A 27,819-nucleotide genomic window follows, 5' to 3' on the forward strand; every position below is an offset into this window, starting at 1 on the left:
TTAAAAAAAATCTTTAAAGTTATATATATTTTAAAGTAGTTGGGGCAGAAGAGTTTTTAATTTGTTTACTGCCTAATTTGGTCCTCCTCATTTATTTATGAAAGGTCTGAGTATAGGGCCCAGTAAATGTAAAATGAATTTTTCCTCTAGTTAATTTTGTACTTTTCATTATGATGTTGGATGTCCACACCGAACATCTTTACTGATAGTGAAATTTACTCCCATGCAGATGGTCCACACAATGGCACTCTATCACTTTGACCCTAAATTCAGGGCTTTGGTAGGTCTTAGGCAGAGCTTATGAATTTCACATAAAGAGAGAGCCTGGATAAAGAAGGAAGAATTCCCTGCCCCATAAAGGCCTAATTTTCAGAGATGAAGTGCATTTGCAGAAACAGTAGGCTTTAAATGAAGCTGTGGATGCTTGACACCATGAAGAAATCAGGAAAGACATCTTTGTCTAATTATGTCATGGTTAATAGGAGGTTAGCTTGCCTACTTTGAACTTTACTGTGCTGATGACCTTGCTTATAACAAGAAGACTGTAGACGTCTGCTTGATGAATGTGTGCTCTGATAAAGAAACAAAAGTTCTGCACTGGATTTAAGAAGCTTAGACAACAACAAGGTAATTCAGACAGATTTTTCATACACGAAAGATGGGTGAAACACGGGAAAAGCCTACTTAGGCAATAAAGGAAAGCAGTATAAATCTGTTAAAGAAAGGAGCATGACAACCATTTGTGAGCTAAGGTAATGAAATAGGTTGATTTGTATTTACTTGGGTTAAAAGGGTAGACCTTAATGGATATTATACTCATTAAGTTCTGTTTCATTAATTTCATTCTACAGCTCTGTGGGGATTTCAGTAGAGGATTTTAGATGCAACATGAACATAATATACATTGTATGTTAAGCAAAAACAGTTTCAGTTCATAAAACTTTAACAAGCGGTGACTTACCTGGACTAGAAGAGAAATGGCCAAAAATCCAGAACAAGCACAATGAGAAATCCAGCATTTGCTGGGATGCTTGAAGAGATCTATTTCTTTTAATACACAATAGATCTCTCTTAGGTATTTGTAAAAGCTCCTTTCACCTTAGTATCTAAGCACCAGAAATAGGCTGAAAATCTCTACTTTGTATTGTTCTATGCTATTGCAGCAGATTTCTTTTAAGGAGTTAGAGAGATCTGAGACACTTAGATGAATAAACCATCTCATCTCTGAGGGGATGGCAAAACACCTGAAACTCAGGTGTGAAATACTTAGACCACATGAACCACAGATTAGAATACCAGGAAAGGTCAATTTATCCTTCAAGAAACAATAAATAATTTGAGTTCTGTATAGTTTATTGTACGGGGTCTTTCTAAACAAAGAGTTTGTTTGCTCTGGATAAACACTGAAGATTCCATGGCACTTTTCATAAGAGGAGAGATCTGGAGGAGTATCTTTGCCCAGAATGTCCCCTCTATCCTTGTTGTACAGTGTGCTAGTTATGTCAAAGCTGCCTTTCAGACGTGCTGTACGTATACATTATGGGCCAGATTCTTGACTGCAGCGGAGTTCTGTTCAGACCCAGGGAGGGAGGGAATATGTTAGGGAGTCATTTGCAGCTACCTCATCCTGAACTGCCAACCCCAACATAGTCAATGCTGCAAGGGAGCAGCTCAAACACCACTAGCATAAGGTTCTCCCGGGATGTTACACCAGTGGAGAACTGGGCATAGCAGAGCTTCTCTTTGCCACACTCCCACCCCACCATACCTACCCCCTCTCCTTATGGTGAGGGTTGGGAGGCAGCTGGAGTGGTGTACATGATACAAACTGAACTTAGTGGACCAGAGAATCTGGCCCTATGTGAAGTGCTTTGGGGTACTTCAAACTGAAAAGTACCATATATAAATGAAAAATATTGTAATGAACTGGCTAATGTGGTGATTCTCAACCTTTTGGGACTCAGGATCCATTTGTAAACCTTGATGGCCTGTTGCGACCCAGTAAATAGATTTAGTGCCAAAAACATCTGACTTACTAAATATTTCTTACCAACAATATATAAGATATTATCTTAATGCTTAATATAAGTACTAAATAAGTGCACCATATGTACCATAGCGGTAGGTCCTGCAATTCTTGTCCCATAGGGCTAGCTGGGCACATGTTCCTGCACCGGGTGTTACAACCTAAGGGGTTGCAATGTCACTCAGGTTTGGCCCAGCTAGCCCAGATGGGGGCTGGCTGGACCAAATCTGTGAGAGTGGCGTTGTTAACCTGGCACATGGGGTTACAGTGCCACTACTAAAATTTCCTCCAGCTGGCCCTCCATCATCATGATGGACAGGCAGCTGGGTCAAACCTGAGAGGCACTGCAACTCTGTGCACCAGGTCACAATGCCTGGAGCAGAGAGCCAAGCCCAGCCAATTGTGTGTGACCAGAACTGCAGAGCTGCCACCACTGTAAGGTGAATGCAGGGTGGACTCTGCAACAACCCCTTTTTCCCCCAATGGCCCCACACCACCATCACCCCTTCTGGGCCTCCCACATGACTCTTGGAGGTGTTCTAGTGACGTAATTTTGGATCACAAGCCATGGGTTGAGAAAAACCTGGACTTGCGTATATGTGTGCACCACTGCTCCCTATTGAATGAAATCAGCTCTCTTAGCAGTAGACAGACTGACTCGCAGATAAAAGATATGTTCCTTTCAGCTCAAATAGTAGGCTCCTGTGCTTACTGAGTAGGAGATCTGAGTTCTTTTTCTATTGTTTCTATGAAGCTGAGTGGCCATGGTGTCCAGCATAGTGACAATCATGACATGGTTAGTGGACCATATATGTTACTATATTATGTTTGATGGAAAAGGCTCTTTACTGAATTTAGTTCAAGTACTAGAAGGCAAGCATTCATGTAATCTACTCCCTCAGTGAAGGGGAAACGTATCCACTAGCACTATATGCAGAAGACGAGGGAGTTTATGTCCAAATTCATGGCAATTCATTGATCACCTGCTCCTACCCTAAGCTTCCCCATTGTTAGAGTTCTAATTTATCACTTCCCAATAAACAGACCAAATACCAGCATGGTGGTCAATTTGAAAGTGGTTTGGTCAGTCTAGGAAAAGCCCAGACCCTGTTTGTTGATCTAAAACATAGCTTGTATACTGTTTATCTAATCATAGTTGTGTGTGAGGCCAGTTCTGTGTTGGTCTCTGAACCATAAAGAACTGCCTTCATCTCTGAGACATTAATGTGTTACCTGAACACTTCAGGGTCTAGGATACCTAAGAGACAAGGTCTTTTAAATGCACTTCCCGATATAGTCTGATCTTTCATGCAGTCTGGATGGTTCCAGTTAAATCCCTTCCTAATCAAAGCATCTTGGAGAGTTTGGGACAACATATGTGGTCTAAGATCATTAAAATTCCTAAAATTCCTCTTTCACAGTGTCTCATTCAGAGATGGCCCATATGTGTGACATATACTACTGAGACCATCAGGTCCAATATTGTGAATTAGAGTTATACAAAATCCTCACAATGAAATTTTAAAACCTCAATATTTTTGGGCCTTTCACTTCATTTTGAATTCAGAAGATTGTTCCAATATCTCAAAATGTCACTTTTCTTTTTGCTTGAAATTATCCTCTTTTCAAGTAAAAAAGGTTTCTTTTTCAGAATTTTGTTTTTCAAAATTAATTTCTCAGATATAGATTTTTTTCCCCATCAAAACACATGCAAGCTTAAATTTTTCAACTGCCAAATTGTGAAAATTTCACTAACAGCAAAATTTCTGGATGTGATATTGTCCTAAACAAAATAGTCAATATTCCAGAGAGTAGACATCTTGCAAAACAATGTTCACAATTTTCACACAATCACTATTTTAAATATTATTCAAAGCTGACATATGGTGACACTCTTCCATACTATTTACTGAAGTTGAATATCCAAGTAAGAGAAAATGGTTTTGCATTTACTCTCTCTACTAGTGTCACAGCTAGTCATTATGAGAGAACAAGGTGGAATAATAGGGTCTACTATTATCATGAGACCTAGTGGTTTTAGCACACTTTCTTAATCATCCAAAGCAGGGAAAATACATGCACAGTATTGCCATCCCTGCATTCCAAATAGTGTGTTAGGCCCCCACAAAACATGAAATTGGCTTAAAATCATGAGATTTTAAAATAAAATAAACCTTGTATCTTATTATTTGCCTTTGGGTTTCGAGCCTTTAGGATTCACATTTTTAACCTTTTCCCTGAAACCACGAGGATGAGAAAATTACCTTTTTTTAAAATGAAAACTGGGATTATCACATGAACCATAGGAGCTGGTGCTTGAAGAAAAACAACACATATTGTGAGACTCGTGACAAAATTATGAGCATTTGGGAGACTGTCTCTGCAGCAATAATATACTTGAAGTCAATGCTAAACAAAAGGCAATGACACCTAATAGTACTAATGGAATTTTTAAAAAAAGTAAAAACTTGTCTTAGTCACCAAAGTCATCAGACATGACTCAGAATCAAGGCAGATCATAAAAGGGATCCAACTCCCCAAAACTCAATAAAAAGACTTCACTAGCCTTGGATCAAACCCTTTAAAGCCAATCTAATTTAATAAGATAATTTAGCAAGATAACCCTTTCCCCATCTGTGTTATGATCTAAACACTGAAGAAGCAGAAGACTGAGGACCACAGTTTGAGGTATTTCAGCGCTATATGCCTTCCCTCTAACTTTGTTCTCTGTCTTCTGGTGTCCGTGCCTTGTCATGGTGGGACAGCTTGCATGCTCTAACAATCCCCAGAGTCTGTGTCGGCGGGAGTTTTTTGCTCCTGGCAGGTTCAACCATGCCGGATTGGTCTGTTGGGGAGAGGCCAGACAAAACAGACACCCTGGTCCTCCAGGTTTAGGGCTTAGGCACAGGGCTAACAACCCTGTCCTGTAAAAAACAAAATATGTTATGGAAACAGCGGCGGAAAAATCAACCTTTACTATGTGCTATGGCCTTCAGGAGTCAATGACCCGTATGACTGCCAGTGGTGAAAGCTGAAAGGAAGCCACTGGCATGAAGACTGAAGTGCTCAACACCAAGACAAAACCAAACTTGTTTTTTGGAATGTATGAACGTACGAAACAGGGAAGCTAGCTCAGGTCACAGCAGAGATGAGACATTACAGTGTACACATCCTGGTGGTCAGCGAGAGCAGATGGATGGGATCAGGAAGATTAACAACAGACTCAGGAGAAACTTTGCTGTATTCTGGACAGGATGATGGACAACACCATGACAGTGTTGCCATCCTTTTGAAGAAGGGAGTGGAGCATTCCCTGCTTGAGTGGAAATCCATCAGCAACAGACTTATGAGAGCCAGACTGAAAGGGAAACACAATAATATCACCCTGATTCAGTGCTACACTCCGACAAATGACAGTGATGAAGAAGCAAAGGACAAATTCTACCTTACATTACAGATGGAGTTAGAGAGAGTACCACGTCACAACCAAACTATCATCATGGGAAATCTGAATGCCAAGGTGGTAAGGACAACTCAAACAATGACAGAGCAATGGGAACACATGGGTGTGGCACCATGAATGAAAAAGGAGAGAGGCTTATTGATTTCTGCAATATGAATGACCTAGTCTTCAGCAGAACCCTATTTCAACATCGTGAAATTCACAAGCCGTCATACTGTTCTCCAAATGGCAGAGATAAGAACCAGATTGATCATATGATGATCAATGGCAAATGACAACACTCACTGACAGATGTGAAAGTGAGAAGGGGAGAAGATGTTGGCAACAACCACCACCTTGTGACAGCCTCCATCAAGCTAAAACTGAGAAGTGTGGGTCCACCAAACAAGGGACATAGATGTTATGATGTTGACAAGCTAAAGTCCCCTGAAATACAGAAAGCCTTCATTCCGCAGTTAAAGAACAGGTTTCAGGCACTTGCAGATGATGAAGAGGAGGGGAATGCAGATGAGAAGATCAACAAGAAGAAAGACAAAGTAACAACAATTTATAAACAGGGCAGTGAAGCCTGTCTAGGCTACAGGCAGAAGAGAAGGAAGGAGTGGATCATACCCAGCACATGGAATGCCATAGAAACCAGACGAGCCCTAAAGAAAACGTTTTAGACACAAAATCCCAGAAGCTAAAGAACAAATACCACGAGCAGCATAGCAAGGCACACCAGGAGGTCAAATGCCTTGTGAGAGTGGACAAATGACGTTACAGTGTATTGAAGATCTGGCAACACAAGCAGAGGATGCAGCTGCTTGTGGTGAACAAGGAACCACCTACAAAATGACACGGCTTATCAGTGGTAAATGGCAGACACCAATAAACACTCTCATCAGGGACAAAACGCCCCCCACTGACAACATAAAAAGAATAAGAAATGCGCTGGACACAGCATTTCAAAGAATTGCTGAACAGGGAGCCACCTAAAGAGGAAGCAAACGTCCAGGAAGCAGAAGATCTTGATATCAACACAGACACCCCAACTAAGGAAGAGATCATTCAAGCCATCAAATCCTTTAAAAATGGGAAAGCTCCTGGCAAGGATAACTTGAATGCAGAATTGTTCAAGGTAAATCCTGAGTTAGTAGCATCTGTCCTGGCCCCTCTATTTACATCAGTCTGGGAAAGGAAAAAAGTGCCAGATGAGTGGACCAGTGGGGTTATAAGTGTAGATACCAAAGAAAGGAACTCTCAGGGATTGTAATAACTGGCGTGGTATCACCCTTTTATCTGTGCCAAGCAAAGTATTGTGCAAGATCATAGTCCGGTGTATATCAGAGGCAGTTGATAGCATTCTCAGAAAAGAGCAAGTCAGTTTTCGGAAAGGGCATGGATGCACAGACCAGATCTTCACTCTACGAAACATAATAGAACAATACTTAGAATGGCAACAGCAATGCTACATAAATTTCATAGACTTTGAGAAGGCTTTTGATAGCATTCACAGGACCAGACTATGGCTCGTTCTGTGGGCATATGAAATTCCTCTCTGTATAATCATCATCAAAAGCTTCTATTCCAATTTTACATGCAGTGTTGATTATAGTGAGCTCAGTTTTGAAGTCAAAACATCAGGGGTGTGTCATGTCTGAAATCCTCTTCAACATTACCATTGACTGGGTAATGTGGTATACAACAGAAGACATGCCAAAAGGCATTAAATGGACACTCTTCTCATCCTTTGAAGACCTGGATTTCGCAGATGATCTCGCTCTCCTATCACATACCCAACACCATATACAAGAAAAAACCGCTCAACTCAACGCATTCGGCCAGCAAATTGGACTGAAATCTTGGCTGTACCATCTGCTTGAAAACAAACACTACCAAGTGACAAATATCAAAGTTTGCCAAAATCAAAATATAAACTTACCTGTGTCCTTAACCCTCAAGATTATTTTCTAGAAGTCCTCCACTTTATCCCATGGAAGGCAACGAGAGCCTAGATATTTTGTTTCACAAGATAAAATGATGCCTCCTGATGAAGCCTTGGGAAGACTTAGTGATTTGATTGGTCATTATTGCCAGCTGCTAAATATTTTTCACAATAGAAATCTCTTCTTGTGCATGCATGATCTGAGACATCATAAAGTGGATTTTTGAAAAGTGAAAACTCATACCGTATTTGATTAAGATTATGATTTATTTTCTGTTATTGAAATCCCTTTCTACACAGAAGTCAATAAGATACTGTAAAATTCTAATCCGTGCAAGCATATGGGATATATATTACTTACAGTACATGCAATCCATTTGTCAGTGACACTGGCAAATCTAATTAAATGTTCTAGTTGTAGTTACGTAAGGAAATAAGTTTGTGCAGGGCATTTTCTTCAAAGAAGAATGTCTGTTAAGAATAATTCTATTGTTGTTAACAAGGTTAGAAAAGGTTACAAAAATAAACACTGTAGATGATGTACAACTATAGTAACTATAGATTTATTCAAAGAAGAATGGTCAGACTGGATTATTAAGAAGCTATCTTAACAAAAGGTTAAAGATAGTTAAACTATCAAGGGAAAGGATACAAATTATTGCATGGGGATTTAGAGGCAAGAAATACATAGCCATGTAATGCACTGTAAATTAAAGTCATTTATAAAGTACAACTGGCACCCATATATAAAAGAGACTGCTTAGTCAGCAAAGGTGGGCCCTGCTATCTGTCATTACTGGAGTAATTCTGTGGGATAGCACAGTATGTGTTTATTAAATGCTCATCATTGTCAAAATATTCCAAAATATTAATGGTCACTGAAGACAACTGCTAAATTGTTTGTCATTGAAAGTCTTAGAGCCAGATCCTTGGTAGGGCTGAGGAGGACAGAGACACAATAAAGGGGTGTGTGTATGTGCAGGCACAAACCTTCTCTTCACACTCCCCTTGTTCCCGGGGTCATTGTGAGAATGGCCATTCCATACAAGTTAATGATGAGAAGGCAGAAGCTCCAAATATAGTTCTGATTTAAACAGGATTGAGAGGTAACATGGAGGGAATGAATGAATGAATGGTGTTAAAAGAGGGTGGGGGGGAATGTAGCTGATTCTCCTCTCAAACAGGAACCACCACATCTTTCCTGTTCTGTGATAGATATTTGGAAGATTTCCATGGAGCTGGCAGTTGCTGATCTCATCAGAAAAGTTTATATGAAATAAGGTAAAGACTAAACTTGTGCGCTCTCTGTGTTTGCTACAGAACAAAGTATTTTGCATCTCCCCATTCCTCCTGGGAGTCTCAGATCACAGAATATGAACCAAATGTGGCTTGGCTTTCTTCAAGATGACACAAACATCACTTGTATAGAAATGGAGTTTAAATTGCGCTTTAAATTGCTGAAGTGAGCAGAGTACAGAGAAGTCTAGTCCCTCCCACAGCCCATGGAGCTGGTCGGCTGCTGTACATTGCCAATTTTCTTCCCCAACCTTGGGTCTGGAATTGAGGATATAGTCCTTCTACATCATATACATAAGCTGTTATGGCCACAGGATCTTTGTACACATGATTTCCATGGTCTCTGTTTGGCCTAACCCTCACTATTGCCCTCCAAAGTGACATTCTCCAAAGTGCAAAGGGTCTGTGTAGGCCCTTTGGCTGTTGGTCCATGGGCATGCCCTGACCACAGGACTTAAGGGATGCAAACAGGCTTGCATTTATCCTTCATATGAGGATGAATTTCACACTGTATCACGACTAAGTCAAACTCCCATCAGGACTTACTCAGCTTTACCTGAAAAAGGATTGGAGCATTTGTCTATTTTTTGTACTGTCCCTCTTAAATACACGATACACATCCTATAATATTCCTCTGTGACATTATGTATTAACTTTCTTTAAAACACAAAGTGCCACAGTGCCGGACCTCATTACTTAAAGAAAATATAGTATATAGCATCAGCTTAGATTGCTCACAAAGAAAAGCATAAATAGCCCCCATCCCAGTACTACCCATTTTTTATAACGGATCAGATTAAATAGAAACATTGAGGAGTGTATTCTTACAATATTACAGAGCCAAAATGTTAATGCACAGCATGCACAGGCTCCAGATGTGCCTTGCCAAAAGTATAATTCTCAGATCTCTTTTTTTCCTGTCACTCCAATCTGTTCATTTTCTAAAAAGGTAATGAAAACCTGAAGAATTGCTCTGCATACAAAAAACTGGATCTTTTTCTCCTGAAAACATTATAAAATATAATCAACGGTTTGTAAGCTTTGAATACAGACTTTTCTTAAAGAAGGTTCTCTGCACTTCAAGGATAGCACAGGTACAGTAAGTAGCAAGTGGTGCAATGGTTACCATGGTAAATTCTGCAGTTTTTTTTACTGTATGGTAAATACTTGAATATTGGTGTATAATCCAACATAAGTGGTTAGAGCAGAAGCAGCCACTTTAATGTAAGTCTTCTCTATTCTCAATTCATTTTTTCACTCCAGCCTAGATCTTCCTTTTTTGGGTGGCTTTATCACCTTTTTGGCTTATGCACACCTAGAAAGGCAAAGTAGTAATGGGAGGTTTAATGTTCACCTCTGCAAACCCTGATTCCAATGGGAGGTGAAAGAACATCTTGCAGAATCAATCTCCTAATTAATAGCAGAAGGATTCGCTTTACTTAAGGTATTCCCAGTATTTTACAATTACTTGCTAGACCTTCACAAATGAAGTGTAAGAGCACTTTGTGCCTTTGTAAATTACATAAAACACAACAGCCTTGCTTGTGAGTAAATGATAATGCAGCAGGTGCCATTGTATTAAAATACATATGGATTGATTATTTTGTGTCCTCAGAAGAAATATCTATACATTATATCAGCTGAGACAATTTGACATGGAAGGTAGAATAATTTAGTTGTTGATTTGAAATTGTAATGAAGCAGGGATTCTGTGTTCTTGACTATAAAATACTCTTGTGAAAGGATATCTTTATTGCTTTCAGAATTGTGCTACTTTGTAGATAATAAACTATTTGGAAATATGACACTACTCATTTTGTTCTATGCCTACGGTTAAACACCTAAACCAATATTTAGGTACTTAAGTTAGTGGACTGATTTTCAGATGTGCTGAGCAGCTCCCATTGATTGAGGGACCTGTTTTCTTTCTGATATCCAGCTGACAATAGTGAGAACTACAGGTGCTCAGCATCTCTGAAAAATCAAGCCAATTATTTAGGTCCACACTTAGGTTTCTAATTTTGAAGATTTTGGCCATGGTGCTTATCTGGAGAATAGCTCTGAATCATTGGGAACTTTCTTGTTCACATCAATGGGAGCAGGATAGGACACTCAGCTTTTCTGTACAGTTATTTTATGCATTCAACTGTAAGGGACAAGTACCGCACCACTGTAAATGGCTCTGGAGTGTCACAGTTTCATAACTGATTACAGGAAAGGACTGTTTTTGTTAGAAATGTACCATTAAAAACAGATTCGATTCCCACTGATCTATGGACTATTATTTGCTGTCAGTTTCCCAAGAAGATTGGGAGTAATGATAGGATATGTCATTCAAGCTGAGCATAGTACTTTCAAATAACTATATGTAAAATGATAGTAAAGCTAGAGAACTTGGTTCATTAGCAAGTAAAACTGGCCCATTCCATCTCTTTAGAGTACGATACATTTTTAGTTTTATCTTTATTTATTTTGCTGATTAAATCTGATTTGTATACAATTAACAGAGTGCCTCTGCGTTTTCATATGTAAAGCGTTCTTTAAGTGACAGGTTTTGGGGTTTTTTTACATCCGAATATTGAACATAAAACATAGTTTTTAAGGACCTACATCTCCACTACAAGTATGGAAATAAGTTTGCTATGCCCTGAATTGGTAGCCTAGATTGATTTGGGGGCAAGAGGAAAAGATACTTTTTAAATCTGTCATTGGTTTTTGTATGTATTCTGTGGTATTTGAATTGTATGTCCTTTCTGACAAAAAGGCTATTGCCTGCTGTGAAATAGATCAATGGGTGATATTGTGCAGTGATTGCTATTTGTTTAAGAGAAATCTCCCTGACTGACCCACTTCCTGTAATGCATAAAGAATAAATGACAGGAGTAATATTTTTGTTCTTGTTTCACTTTCATTCATCTTATTTGATCAGCACTGAGCAAAACTGACATCTCATCAAAACCAAAAGAGTGTTTCTGCAGCAGGTTCATCAGAGGGTGGCATTTAAAACACAGACATTGCAGGAACAAATGTATTTGCCAGCTCCGTCCATCGATGTAAACCTGACCTTTATCCCGTAGTTTTATTGACACTGTGCTGCTTTGTATCATATTTCATTACTGTGCTGAAGACCTGGAAGGTCCTCCTTGTAAAACTGCTGTTGCTTCTGATCTGCAAATCTTTACATCCACAATAGGTTTAAGGAAAAGAGAAAAACTAACTAAATAAATAACAAATAAAGTGAAATCATCATCATCATCCTAGAGAAATCTAGGTATTTAATGCTCTCATTATGTATGAATTTTGTGTAAAACAGAGAATTTGATTTACTACTTAAAATTATAATGTATTATTATCATCATTATTTTATTATTATATGTATTGCATTACTACTTAAAGACATCAGTAAGGGATCAGCATGCAATTAAATAAGGCATTGTACAATAAAAAACCAACAATACACAAGGACAGTCCTTGCCCCAGAGAGCTAAGAATTTAAGTGAGAATGTGGGAAATCTTGTACTTTGAAATTCTATGATGTAAGTAAATACATTCCATCTATAATCACGGTCTAGGCTCCAGGTATTCTTTGCTACATTTAGCTACCAGTAACTATTTGCCTTGCTTGTTATGTTGTATGCTTTCACTTAGTTCCTGCGATCAGGATTTGTGTAAACCTTTTTATGAATACAGTATTTATTTTAAAAGTTCTTATACTTGAAACATATCCATTTTAACTACAGATAAGAACTACCATGATTATATACTTGTTCTGTGTAGGAAAATTTTGATGAGAACAAATAAAAATTAACAAAGCTACATCTGATCATTCTGAAAAAACCCCCCACATATTCCTAACTAATTGGTTAAATAATGGTATGCATTACTTCAGTATGTTCTTTTTCTGAATCCCTTGGAAGATTTCCAACAAGCCAGAACACTGCTGCACCATGCTGGTGAGCCCTATGTGAATCGCATCTGTGCCGTTGTTTTCAGCCTTCTAGGCTTGAACATATTGAAACAGTCAACATTTGACAGTTAAGCAAATGGGCTATTTTTCTTACAGAAATAAATAAATCTAATATCATGCTGGATTCCCAAACCCTAATATTATCCTATTCTAAAGAATGACTAATTGAACACAAACATAAACCATCGCTGGATGCATCATGAAAATTTGTTTAATTTCTAAAAAACAGAAACCGCAAACTATCAAACTCTTCCTTTTAGTCCTGCATTAATTGAGGATAAGGGGCCTGATCCAAGCCCTTTGAAGTAATTGGAAAGACTCCTACTGACTACAATGAGCTTTGGGTCAGGTGCAAAGTGATGTGCTATAGTTTTAGTGAGGCTTTATTTAGCCTTTAGAAAATGTAGATTTTTTTTAAAAAAAAAAGGGAATTCTAAAGCTTTAAAATAGTGTTTTTCAAAGTAATGTCTCAGAATGCAATCAAAAGCAGGTAGATAGGAAACTTGTGATATTAAGTATAAGCCACATCTCTGACTGACATCTTGACTAGGGAAATCTCCCACTTCATTATGTGCCCCTAAAAACATTACATTCATCTTCATCAATCTGTATAGGAGCACTATGGTTTTACTTCCACTGTGCCATAATGTTAGTGTCTTTAATTTTGCAAGGTTTGTTGAAAAGTACTGCAATGTCATCTTCAGAATCAAGGTCAGTTAATATCATTTAATTGGCTCTTCTGAAACAAACACAAATGACAACTATCTCATGATCTGGGTTCAGATAGAATCCAAGAAGATGGAGCATTCCATGTTGAGCTCTATATAAGCCCCAGCACACAAGAGAAGTGTTTCCATCTTCATGAAAGTTTGAATTGCTGGATACTCATAAGAGTAGAGGTGATTACATTTGAAATTTGTTTGAAATTCCAACAAAACTTTTCATTAGAAGTGTAGTGGGAGGTTCGATAGAAAGCTCAATTTTTGACAAAAAAATATTGAAAACTTGAAATTCAGGAAATTCCAACCTGTTTTTCTTGGGAACTTTTCAAAAATACAAACTAGATATGACAAAGGAGGAACTCTTTAGGGGGTATTTTCTTTTCTTTTTTTTTACTTTTAGGCATGCGTCTTTCTTCTTCAGTATCACCTAGTTTCTTCACCAGCAATCAGGTAAAATGAATGACTAGCCAGGGACTGTGGAATGTACTGGCTGCTGATTGTCCAGTGGCTATGCATTGAAGTTTTGCTTCTTAGGTAAAACCTTAGATAACATAAAACTAATTTACCAGAGGGACCACCTACTACCCAATCTCCTGTGTTGTCAAACACTGGAGATTGATGTGTTTAGAATTGACTGTTCTATGTTGTTTTCTCAACAGGGCAGGAGTCAGTGACCTTGGCATGGTCTCCTTCGGAACTTAACTGGATTTTCTTGTATATGAAGCAGCAGCTGAACAGATCCCAGAGTAGCTGTAAGGAGGTAAATGAGCTAACCCAGGAAGGTCTCATTTCCAGGCATATTCTAATGCCTCCATAAGCCCTTTTCTAGGTTACAGAGTATGTGCTAGATGTGAAGGATCTGTATAACTTGATCACAGCATGTTTAAAAGTCCAAGAAAAGAAGTGGGTGAATAATAGATGAAAGAAGTTGTCCATCTATGCTGATAAATGCTAGCAGAACTATAGAGAAAATGTTTCATATTGCAGTTGAAAAACACCATTATAAATGATTGGTTAAAGCAATCACATTCAGACAAATACCAGTTCCCAGCAAGGTAAATGTACGTGCTCTCTTCTTTCCTCTGTAGTTTTTATATATATAATCCCCCTCTTTTCTTTATTTTGCTGGGATGATTGATATTAAAGGTTTTATGGTTTGTCACAATTGCACTCTACAAGCAACTCCAAAGTACATTTTCATGTTAACCTGCTATAGACCTTGGGCCATCAAATATGTAGATGGCCATGATCTTTTCTCGTACCAAGTTAGTAAACAGCTACAATAGTTCAAATGGTGGTGACACTGCTTCATCAGAGAATGTGAGGAAGAGATGATGTCAAGGCATGCATGCCAGCTGCAAGTGTAAGCAAATAAAAAGAAACTATATAAAGAGATTGGACAGATTTAGAAATAATATCTGAATATTATGCAGCCTTCTAAAGAGATTGAATGATGAAGCCTTGTCCTTGTTATGCTAGCTTACAGAAAAGACACTTCATGTTGCTAAAAGCTTGACATGTGTGTTGTTATAGCTTCATAGATAAGGTCCTACTTAATTCGTGATATTGCAGAAATTGTGGCTTCCACAATATTAGGCTTCCACTGCAATTTTGTTTTAAATTAGCTTACTTTGCACACTCCAGAAATATCTTGGAGAGTTTAGGGCAGGGGTATAACCAAGGTGGGTGAGCAGGGCAACCGCCCAGGATGCAAAGCAGGAGGGAGTGGGAGGAGAGGAAATGGGGCAAAAATGAGGGGAGAAAAAGAGTCAGGGGTAGAGCCCAGCAGTGGGCATGGTATTACCACCCTTACTTCTACGCTGCTGCTGGCAGCGGTGCTGCCTTCAGAGCTGGGCTCCTGGCCAGCAACTGCCGCTCACCAGCCTCCCACCTCTGAAAGCAGTGCAACACTGATGTCTGTCTACTTTGGGGACAAAAGCACCCCTTGCACTATCCATATAGGCAATCTATTCCTATGAAGAATAGGAATCATCTCTATGCGGGACTTGTGTACAGGGACCTTCGCTAAATCAAGTTTGCATGCACATAAACAGGTGGACCATATCCACAATCAATGAGCCAGAGTGAGGTCTATGGAGGCATGAAAGATAGTGCTTGTGTTGTCAAAGGCTGGGGAGTCAGGGAGTTGATCCACAACAGGCACAGACAAGGCTCCTTCAAACTAAGAGCAGGTACTAGCAAGGTACTTCACAGTCCTGGGTATCCATGGGAAGTGTTACAGTGACCTTTGAGGTCCATTCTAGCCCTTCATGTCGATGATTCTATGCCTTTCCGATATAGAAAAATCCCTGCATACCTGATGCATTTCCTCCCCAAGTAGAAGGCAACTGTTTGATTTGCTTGTCTGCCTGGGTTTCACCTGTTGTTTTTATGGGGGGCTGAAGGTTAACTTTGTTGCTATGCTATAATCCAGAGAAGGAAGCTATCACACTTCTATAGTGCTCCACAAGATCAGCTACTTCTGTTAAAATGTTGCCTGCCATAACATTTATGAGGCATTTATATTATTGTGCCATATGTCAAAATATGTAATGTTAGTTATTATATATTAGGCATATGAAAACTGGCATATGGAATGAGACATTTATCACACAGCAGGGGAACAGGTATCCCAAAACCTCTTCCTTAGATCCCAGAGGCAGCTGTAAGCCAGACAAAGATCTGACTATATTCTTCACAGCAAGGATCACACACGCAATTAATGTATATAAATGCAATGAGACAAAAATTAACTGTCAGCTGCGCCTCGGCAATAATTCTTACAACAGTCTAAACATTCTAGGAATGACGTCTCAGGTGAGGTTTGTGTGACTCGGAAAGGAAACGAGTTAAAACATTTTCTAAATACCCTAAGCTGCAACCTCTTCCTAAAAAAATGCAAAGCCTCAGTGGCTTCTTCAAAAATCCTTCTGATTGCAAGATTACAATCTGATTACAATCATATCGTCAGAGAACAAAACCAGCAGCATGGGCAAAATCTTGACCCCACCGAAGTGGCAAAACTCCCATTGACTGTAATTGGGCCAGGATATCACCTGATGTGACCCATCACAACTAACCAATGCTGTTTCAGTTTCAAGTGGTATCAAATGTTCATAATAGACTAGTTCATAATCAATCCATTGAAGAAAAAAAAACCCTCAGAAAAATTGTCAAGTGAATCTGAATGACATACATTTATGGAAATCATAATCTATTCATGGATATTCAAAAGCAAAAAAGGGTTAAATTAATCAAGTATTTGCTGAGCTTTGTTTAAATCCTGTTAATTATTTTCTCTCTGTTTTTATTAACCTGTATTTGGACATATAATATAGTGTTCAATTTCTTTGCCCCAGAGCATTCAGAATGACAGAGTTTGAATAGGAGTGGAAAAGCTGGAGATTTAGAGGCAGAATTGAAGAAAGCTGTGACAGACAAGAAAAAGAAAAATGAAAGATCCTTAATGACTCCTTAAGGAGATGTCCAAGAAAATGTAGTTTTAAAGGGTTTTATATTAAATTATCTATTTTCTAGTAGGATAGCTTTTCAGTTTTGTGCTAGCTGTAATATTTTAGGAGACACCAGACGGTACTATTTCAGAAATGCTAAACAGTAAATGTTCAGTCAGCTAGATCTTGGAGAAACGTCTATTGTTAGTTGTGATGCAATTCCTTTTAGAAGCTTACTTGCACTGATATAATGTTGTTATACGTTGGCTTCTCTGAATACTTTCTAAGGCTTAGCTGTTCATAATAGGCTATACATACTCATGCAGACAAAAGCATCACGAAGTGTCAAAGATTAAAGTAATCTTTCTAATACAAGAACATTTGCAGTGATATGGTTACTGGAACTTGCCAGCTGAAAGCTTTGTTCTACGGAAAATTTGCAACTTCAAGGCATAAGCTGCAACACTGATAACTGGGTGGGAGAACAGGAAACAACTACCATTGCTGCTAGGTGACAATTATACCTTCATTAAAGGAATGTATGCGTGCTGCAAATTACTGCAGCACTTCTAATGGAGAACGATTTAAGCAAGCTCCTATCTGTGCCTGCCATTTGTTAACAGAATTGTTATCAGTCTCCTGATAGAATTGGCTCAAGCAGGAGTGAATAAGCAATTAACAACAGTGTATAGTCCCCTGAGCACGATAGACTTCACATCCTTGGTTATGCTGACTGAAAATATTACTGTGGAAGTCCCACTTATCCTTTTCCAGCCACTGTTACCCAAACATGAACAGATCAATAAAAAATTCCACACACATCCCCAAATCAAGGAAAAATGTGTAAATACATGAATCCCCCTAATATTTTGCAAATAAATCTTAATACAAGTAAATTTTAATACAATTTATTAACAAAGAAATAAGTAACCATTAAAAACATCTATATCTCCCAATCATCATAACTTGGAGGTGATCTCTTCTACAGCTCAATCTGGTTTTCTCTCCCTATAATCAGCTGTAAGCTGAAGGATCAATAATAAGCATCTGTAAGTGTCTGAAAGACAAAGACCAAGAAGGAGGAAGAATTGTTTAAGGTGGCCCATGGGGTTGGAATAACAGGATGAAACAAAGCAAGGGCTGAACATAAGAGAAGAAAGGCTATTAAAGAGATGTATTAGATTGTGGAATAATCTTCTAAGGGAATTGGTGGAAGCCCTATCACTTAAGATACTTCAACTAAAATGGACAAAGCACTAGGAAAACTATGGTAAGAGAACTATTCTGCAGTGGCAAGGCAACAGACAACATGATGCCATAAATAAATCTGGTTTTGCCCTACTTTCTATGATTCTGTGACCTAGAGAGGTTTTCATTGGGGAATAATAGATTCTTGTATAATTACTCTTTGTTGTGGTCTTTCTGGTCTTCCTACTTCTTTTGTTTTCTCTTTAACTACGTTTAAAAGTGTTTCCGCTGCAGTGAAATATAGTGGAATAGAACAGCTTCTGGAGGGAACAGTTAAAATGTATGTTTATCCAAACCAAAACTTAGCCACTTTGTAAGTTCACTCATAGTTACTGTGAAGAATGAGGGAGTTATGTGTATTTTTTTTATAAATGTTACATGCACCTCAGTTTATTATCCTGCCTGACTGCAAAGAGTTAAATCAAAGGAGACTGCCGGGGGTGGGGGGGGGGATACAAAACAGGAAACAAAACTATGAGGTTCTGTCTATAGAGAATGACAAAGGTCCTTGAGGAAACAATGGGGAAGCTATGAACTGGAGAATATCCCCTACTTGACTCCAACCAGGCTGGCCAACATTTACTCTTCCAAGAGCTGATCCTAGGATTGGAGGGTATACTACATTTTTAAAGATGCTGGTTTAGGGGAGTTGAGTGCACTGTCAGCAGCTGCCCGGTGAGAGGCTGACAGAGACACAGTGAGAAGGATACACAGAAACTGCAGCAAGCAGGCTGCTCATCCCTATCCTGAGAGGGGTAACTGGGCTGAAGAGAATTTACAGAAGTTTGCATGGAAAGATTATGGTGTAGGTAAGGCCCATGTGTATAGGCCTTTTTGGTTTTAATCCTTTGCTCTACATGCTATTTATGTTGGATGAATAAATAATGCGTTTTGAAAATGCTGGTTTTGAGTCAAAGATTCCTGGAGAAAAAGAGCTTACAGGTGCCTAATTCAGTTGGGCCTATCAGGTTAATGCGATTGGGAAATAGGGGGTCTGCAGCCCAGAGATCCAGTCCAACGGTGGTTGAATTGCATGGTTCCACCCAGAGGCAGTGAAAGAAGCAAATCTGTTCCCAAAAGTGGGCATTCATGAAGGACTAAAAGGGGTCTAAAGCACACCTTGCCCTGTAAATTATGCCCTATAAATTACCATTATGAAGGCCAGACACAGATGCGAGGTGGCAGTTAGAGCCTATCTAAAACATGTTCATGTTGACAAAACTTTTATACCACACTACATCAACATGTATTCATTTACTCATATTGCATCCTGCCCAATATGAGTAAGAGAGTGTATCAAAATCTGGTCCTATATTAATAATTATATGTGCTAGTCTGGAGTGGTATGAATTTGAGATGACTACATGGATGGAGGTCATCCCAAAGAAGTGCTGACCACACCACTCCATGATGCATTGTCTATATGACCTGTATGCTATTGAAAAACTATTTTTGTTGTCATAAAGAATTTTAATTTTTTTAATTGAGTCATCTATTTCCCCCATCCCTCCACTTGAAAAGCCAGGAGCCTTAGCAACTATGAATCCAATCTCTGTGTGGGGAGGAGCCAGAAAAGCCTCTAAAATGACCTAAAATACCTTTGAATTCCTCAGAACATCAGGATTTTAAAGGTAAGACTCTTGAATACTTCAGGGCTAGAAGCGTGTCTTGCATCCATTTGTAAAGGTGGAATCTCTGCTGAGCTGCAGATATCAGACTTGACTTTAAAATCTTCATTTTAGTACATATAGAAAAGCTGTCACTGGTCCAGGACTGGATCTCACCTGTCCTGCACCTACAGCAAATGTAATTTTGGGAGAAAGAGGAAGAACCATTTAGATGGAAGGTTGATTTTTAAATAAAGGCCCCGCAGTTTGAAGGTGCTCAGGAATTTGGGCTGTTAGATTGCATCCCAAGGGAGATGGATTAATGGATGAGAAAGCAATGCAATCAAGGATGCATAATACATTTATTACATAACTATTTCCTCCATGTATACATATAGATATCTATGCAGCCATACTTCATGTTAAAGTGAATAGCTGTGTGGCTGCTGTGGAAGCTCTATATGCATCATCGTTAATATTATGCAAAAAAAATGCTGTGGAGAAAATGTTATTGCTTCTAATAAAGACAACACTGCTGACATGACAGCTCATAATATTCTGACTAATATGAACTCTGTTGCTACTTCACACAAATGACTGTAGTAAGATAAATTACTTCTCTTATAATGTGATTACAACCAATACAATTAGTGAATAACATCATTTGTGGGACAGAACATTAATATTAATATTTCATATATTTATATTGATAATAAAACTAAAGAAAACAAGTTAAAAATGCTCACGTAATAAAACTTGGAGAAACTGGTTTGGTGACCAAGTTCTGTTTGTTTTTATGAAGAACTTTCACAAGCAAAGGAATTCTGCCCAAGGCAATAGTCAGGGACCTTAGAGCTTCCACAGGCCTCCAAAAATCTATCTATGATAAATTTGCTGAACAGGCTTCTGTTTTTAAATAAATTACCTGGGGCTTGATCCTGCAAGGTGCCGAGTGATCTTCTGAGGTGTTGTTGTGTGCCCTCTGCTAAGAGCTAACGTAGAGAGCTGCACAAAGGAAACCACTTGCAGTGCACACCAGAGCAAGTTTTAATGGTCCTACATCACACAGGAGCTATGCTGCTGTCATAAATATAAAGGGAAGGGTAAACCCCTTTAAAATCCCTCCTGGCCAGAGGAAAAATCCTCTCACCTGTTAAGAAGCTAAAGGTAACCTCGCTGGCACCTGACCAAAATGACCAATGAGGAGACAAGATACTTTCAAAAGCTGGGAGGAGGGAGAAAAACAAAGGGTCTGTGTCTGTCTATATGCTGTTTTTGGCCGGGGATAGAACAGGAAAGGAGTCTTAGAACTTTTAGTAAGTAATCTAGCTAGGTATGTGTTAGATTATGATTTCTTTAAATGGCTGAGAAAAGAACTGTGCTGAATAGAATGACTATTTCTGTCTGTGTGTCTTTTTTGTAACTTAATGTTTTGCCTAGAGGGATTCTCTATGTTTTGAATCTAATTACCCTGTAAGGTATCTACCATCCTGATTTTACAGAGGTGATTTCTTTACTTCTATTTACTTCTATTAAAAGTCTTCTTGTAAGAAAACTGAATGCTTTTTCATTGTTCTCAGATCCAAGGGTTTGGGTCTGTGGTCACCTATGCAAATTGGTGAGGATTTTTACCAAACCTTTCCCAGGAAGTGGGGTGCAAGCGTTGGGAGGATTTGGGGGGGAAAGACGTGTCCAAACTACATTTCCCAGTAAACCCAGTTAGAGTTTGGTGGTGGCAGTGGATATTCCAAGGACAAAGGATAAAATTAATTTGTACCTTGGGGAAGTTTTAACCTAAGCTGGTAAAAGTAAGCTTAGGAGGTTTTCATGCAGGTCCCCACATCTGTACCCTAGAGTTCAGAGTGGGGGAGGAACCTTGACAGCTACATAGATAGATAGATAGATAGATAGATAGATAGATAGATAGGGCCCTACCAAATTCACGGGCCATTTTAGTCAAATTTGCGGTCATAGGATTTTAAAAATCGTTAATTTCATGATTTCAGAAATTTAAATCTGAAATTTCACAGTGTTGTAACTGTAGGAGTTCTAATCCAAAAAAGGATTGTGGGCAGGTGGGGTCAAAAGGTTATTGTAGGGGGGTTGCCGCCGCCAGCAGTAAGGGTGACACCTTACTGCTGTCACCCTTACTGCTGGTGGTGGCACTGCCTTCAGAGCTGGGCCACCAGAGAGCGGTGGTTGCTGGCCGGGAGCCCAGCTCTGAAGGCAGCACCACTGCCAGCAGCAGCACAGAAGTAAGGATGGCCTGGTATGGGCGCCTGGCCAGCAGCTGCTGCTCTCTAGCCACCCAGCTCTAAAAGCAATGCAGAAGTAAGGGCAGCAATACCGTGACCCACATACAATAACTTTGTGACACCCCCACCCGCCCCAGCACCCACTTTTGGGTCAGGACCCCCAGTTTGAGAAATGCTGGACTCCCCCATTAAATCTGTATTGTATAGGGTAAAAGTACACAAAAGACCAGTTTTCACGGCCCGTGATGCATTTTTCATGGCCACGAATTTGGTAGGGCCCTATATATAGACAAGCACTCTTGTAATACCCTCAACTCCCACTGACTTCACTGGGAATTGAGGGTGATCAGCATCTTTGTAAGAGACACCAGAAGCTTAAAGGATCAAGATAGGGATGAGTAACAATTGCTAATATAAATTCATTTTAATGCTGGCTTTAATGAAGATCAGAATTGATGTTGTGAAGGGTAACGGATTCTTGAAGTTTTGTGGGCCAATTCATAGACTTTCAATTCAGACTTTCCATCTCCTATTGCATTGCATGATGTGGTACGTAAGGGTGATGAACTGGTTTGGATAAATATGAACATTTATCTAAAATACAAACTAAACCTATTCTGATGTGAAATGTTTTGGCTAACGTGCTTCATCAGTTAGCGGTTACTGTTCCTCTTCATTTACAAGTTCCAGCCTGACCAAACTAGGATGTGCCAAAAATCTCACAAAAAATCTCCCATCTTCCCACAAGTTTTCCAGCCCAAATCTGCAGACTCAATATGTGTGAATAAACATTAGACAAGCACACAAACTTTCTGAGAACAGACCCTCCTAACCTTTTGAGATTTACCCATCACTAGGTATGCAGCAACCATTTAGGGGAGGAAAATTGTAATTCCTAGTGTTAACAGACTAGGAATCATCATCACGACCTTCTGTAGATCATGCACAGTAAAAGATAACCTAGCATCATGCTCCTGAAATGTGAAAATTAGCTACAATGTATGCACAGTACATTATTTCAAAATTTTATTAACAGGATTGTAAAAAAAGGTCAAAATCCATTCTTTGGCAGAGAGTTTATATACAGCTTTAAATGATGGATCACACTGACTGGGGAAGAAATGTTTTTCACCTGCTGAGCCAAAGTCACACATTTATCATTACTTATGAATTATGGGTCAAATCCTCAGCTGGTGTAAATCAACACAGATCCATTGAGGTATACCTGCAAAGGATCTGGCTTTATATTTCTTCATTTTTTTAAACAAATTGTCTTTTAAATAACATTATGAATCAGATTATCAGCTTTTCACTCCGGATACATACAATTGTTTGCACACACAGGACAACTATTTGTGCACATTAGCAGTCATTTATCACTGTGGAAGTTAGGTTTGCAGCGACCTGATTTGCATGCACAAGGACAAGTCTAAAGTATGCAAATGTATGCATGGGCTGACTTTTTTGCAAATAAAAAGAAATGAGGCTAACTGAAAATTTGGTCCTACAGGATGGATTTTTAACTCCAGAAAAGTTTTCTGCCATATGCAAAGATGTGTCTGTAATTGTGAACCTAATTTGTGACAGCAGTTACAGTAATTGTAGGTTGGGTATTTGTGCTTGAAAATGACTGGCCATTTGTGTACACAAATATAAAATGTGCATGCACAATCACAGTAATGCTACACATAGATTTGCTATGCAATTGTGTGCACACTTTTGTACAGGGCCAAAAAGGTTCTCGGGTTTGGAAATAGGCCACCCATGTCCAACTAACTCTAGCAAAGCCAATAAATTCATAGTTAAAGACAGCACTGATTAAACTCATCAAGGATTTATAGGCAAATGTAGTATGCATGTGAGATGGGCAGATTTACACGATTCCAATAGGCTGGATGAACAAGTTTACCAAAATTAGCAGTGAAACATGACAAGACGTGAGTTATGGTTCATTTATACATATCTAAAGTGACTGAGTGGTAGATCAGCAAGAAGAAATGAATCATTATTATATACAGTAATTCAAATCCTGGACTTGTGTATTGTAATTGTACAAAATCCACCCTTCTAGTATGAAAACTGGAGCTATTACAATGTAAATTGAGAAGACGGACAAAAGGTCGGAGGGGAAACAAAGACTCAGAGCACTGAAATGATTTGCTTTAAGTCATACAGTAGGTCAGTGGCAGAGCTGGGAAAAGAACCCAGTTCTCCTGAGTCCTTGTCTAGAGGCCTGTCCGCCAGTGGCACTGGAACACTTAATAGAGGGGCTGCTGAAAGTCAGTCCCCTTACTCCTGTCCACCTCCCTGCCCCAGAGCTGAGGGTGGGACCCTGGGTGCGGGGGGCCAGTAGCTGGGAGCCTGCGGTGCTGCAGCACCCCCTGCACCTCTAGTTCCTGCGCCAGTGCTGTCCACTGGACTACAGTGCTGCTTCTCACAAGTAAACAAACACAAATTATTTGTTTCCAGCCAGGCAGGGTGCACTCATGGGAGGAAAAGGGGAGCGAAAAAACCAGGTAGACTGTCATAGCAGAAAAACAGGTCACTCAGGACACATTTTCCATTGGAAGTGGTTGTAAATCATATATAAAAACTGATGTCCAGTAAAGTACATATCCTTTCAAATGTGAGACCGTACACAGTTGCTGGAACTAGGGGTTCTGGGGGTGCTGCAGCAACTGCTGGCTTGAAGTGGTTTCTATTATATACAGGGTTTACAAGTTTGGTTCAGTGGCTCTCAGCACCCCCGAGACCATATGTGGTTCTGGGGAAGGCTTCTTTGAAATGGCTGGTTATTGCCATGCCTTGAAGGGGTTGCTGACAAAGAGCCAGATTGTCACAAAATGGCCCAAAGGAAAAGCCATGCTGACCTAGGGCTCTGCTCAGTAAAAATTATGCATGACAGTTGTCCAGCATTGTGAAAAGTCTTGTATATTATCAAGGCTGATTAGAAAAGGAAAGTTGGTGTGATTTTCTACTAAAATATTTAAAGTGGTACAATGCCTAGTGTGGAGACAGTTATATTGTTATAAAGGTGCCTATAGTGATAAGGCTTACGCCCCGTCCCTTAAAGGAAATACCCTTTTATGGGTATAACTGCGTCCAGACGGGGTTCTGTGTTGTACCCCTTTAACTATACCAGTATTGTTAAATCGTCACAACTTTTATGTGTAGACAAACACTAAGAAAAAGATTCTACAAAGAAGAGCAAGTAGCCTTTTAATAACTTAGCACAGGACATTGTGTGCTGTCATGATCTTTGATTAAGCACCAGTAAGGCAAAGTACCTGCAGCCTCTGCACAGTGACAAAGATTAAAATGAGAGGTAAACAACCATAAACCAGCCTTAGTTCAGTGGAAATCTTTATTAGCCAATAGCAATGAAACTATTTAACACAAGCGGGTTACATGGGCAACAACAACAAAACCAAACCATAAAAGAGCTCAATTATTTCAACAGTCCTTAAGCAAGTTAAATTCCTCCTATAATTCTAAGTAAGTATCGGATAATGGCTTTATTAGCCAGGGTGATACAAAAACACAGGAGTTTGCCTTTAAAAAGGCAATCAATCTGAACATGAAAACCAGAATCACTCAGGCAAATATCTCAGGAAGATTTCAGTGTCTACAACTGGACAAATTTAAAACACACACACACACACAGAAAGTGAAAAAAATTATCACAATCTAATCTTTGAGGTCCCTTGACAAACCAGCAATTGAGCGAATATAATTCATTAAAACCTAATTACAAAAAAATCAATAGTGCAATTTAGCCCAAACCAAAACTCATTGTAATGTGCTGCATACTTGAAAACTTGGATCTTTATGAACAAGGCTTGAATACCACTGTATATTATCTCACGGAACACTTCAGTACAGCAATTAGCACTGGCAGTTCCACTTTACTCAAAACGGATATTACAATAAGTGGAACCATTTATAGAGCATTTGTAAACACCCACTCCCAAAGTTCCAGTGGAAAAAAGAAAAGAAACAATACTAATGACAACATTCTATAAATCCAGTTTAAAGGCAAATCCACCACACACCATCCAAACTCCTTTCTTCATGGACTTAGCTATTACTACCACAGTCTGGGCAGTTAGGGGCAAAATTTTGTCCTCAGCTACACACAGGCTACTGTATTGACGTCACTGACACTGCAAAAGGGAAGGTGTAATTTGACCCAGAATCTCTTTTTTATGAGAAAGTTAGATAGAATTTAGTAGTGGTGAGACCTAGAGGATTCCACAGAAATTATCCTAAAACATAATCGAACATGATAACTTTTCTAGGTGCTTTTAACCTATACTGAGAAATTTAATAGAAAATGATCTCTCTGCTATAGAAATCATTTTCTATTAAATAGTATAGGATAGTTCAAAAAACCTACATACAGTTCATCATTTTCTATTACGTTCTCTAAGACTGTTTCAGGAGGGTCCATATTTTACATTCTCTATTTCAACAACGGGCTACACATTTTTAATCCCTAGGCATCTCTCTCAGAGCAACAGAAATAATTCACCCTCTGCAGCCACAGAACTCTATATGGACACTAGCTCACTCATTAGCACTTCTCCTAAGCAGGTTTGTATATCCTCTAATCAATCAAGCTTATTTCAATTAATCTTAATTGTCCTATTGGGGTTCTCAGCTACCAACAACACAGGCAGGAATCACAGTGCAGCCTCAATGACTTAATCTGTTCTTTAATAATACCTCTGGGAGTTTATAGTGAACTAACCCTCAGTTCATTCTGTGGCTTTCACTTCACAATAGGTCATGTCCCCGCAATCAGACAATTCAGTCCATTCCATACCCTTATCAGAGGTTTGCTCAAGGATAGAGAAAGGAGGAACTGGAAGAGTGAAGGCTTTGTGATCTGAATCACTATAAGCACAGGACAAGAAGCCTTTATACAAATCCCTCAGGGCCTTAAAGACCAATCAGCAACAGTTCTCTGGGATAAAAGGAAGACCAGTCTGGGAGTTATGGAGTCATTTAGGATTGACATATACCCAATACCAAGTAGACTACTCTCTGTGTCAATCATAGCATTCTGTCTATTGGACCTTGAAATGGACATTATTGTCTCAGCAGCAAGAGTTTAAAGTTTGAAGCTTTGGGACCAGCCAGAGGCTGACATTTGATGGGTAACTTTCCACTCAAACTATCAGATCACTTTAGGGGTGGAACTTGAGATGAGCGCCAGCTTTGGGGGCAGGAAAGTGAGGGAAGGCAGCACTGTAGTCGTAAAAGGAGAAGTGAAAATCCCCAGAATGTGGCCCATGTGAAAAAAGGAATGTTAGACCTGGATGTGAAAACTTTCTCTTGGGAGGGGAAGGGCTTGAGCAGGAAGGTCTCACTTTTTGTTACAAATTCCTAGCAGGAAAAAAAAAAGCTAGATGTATATGGGTGTGTTTTATAGCACAGGAGACCTGGGTTCAATTCCCTACTGTGCTACAAACTTCCTGTTTGACCTTAGGCAAGTCGCTCAGTCTCTCTATGCCTCAATTCCTCATCTATACATTGGGGTTAATAGTACTTCCCTACCACAAAGGGACATTGTGAGGATAATTAAATACACTAACAATTATGAGGGGGTCAGATACAATGGTAGTAGAGGCCATAGAAGTAGCATAGAATCATAGACTTTAAGGTCAGAAGGGACCATTAAGATCGTCTAATCTGACCTCCTGCACAACGCAGGCCACAGAATCTCACCCACCCACTCCTGTAACAAACCCCTAACCTATGTCTGAGATACTAAAGTCCTCAAATCGTGGTTTAAAGACTTCAAGGTACAGAGAATCCTCCAGCAAGTGACCTGTGCCCCACGCTGCAGAGGAA

At 39.3% G+C, this 27,819-nt stretch overlaps 2 long non-coding RNA genes across 3 annotated transcripts in view; one reads left to right on the forward strand and one right to left on the reverse strand.

Annotated features, from left to right (window-relative positions):
* Positions 1-27,819, forward strand: part of LOC141996841 (uncharacterized) — a 209,182-nt gene that overhangs the window by 152,777 nt on the left and 28,586 nt on the right. Inside the window, exons 4-5 of one of the 2 annotated variants that reach the window (XR_012641619.1) lie at positions 14,061-14,161; positions 19,623-19,732. This is a non-coding gene — a long non-coding RNA (uncharacterized LOC141996841). The remainder of the gene's footprint in view (positions 1-14,060; positions 14,162-19,622; positions 19,733-27,819) is intronic. The other variant, XR_012641620.1, reaches the window with a different exon arrangement.
* LOC141996842 (uncharacterized) overlaps positions 1-27,819 on the reverse strand; it is a 185,241-nt gene that overhangs the window by 129,718 nt on the left and 27,704 nt on the right. The gene's annotated exons all lie outside the window — the stretch shown is intronic.

The sequence above is a fragment of the Natator depressus genome, chromosome 12 (assembly GCF_965152275.1).
Source record: "Natator depressus isolate rNatDep1 chromosome 12, rNatDep2.hap1, whole genome shotgun sequence".
Classification (NCBI taxonomy): Eukaryota; Metazoa; Chordata; order Testudines; family Cheloniidae; genus Natator; species Natator depressus.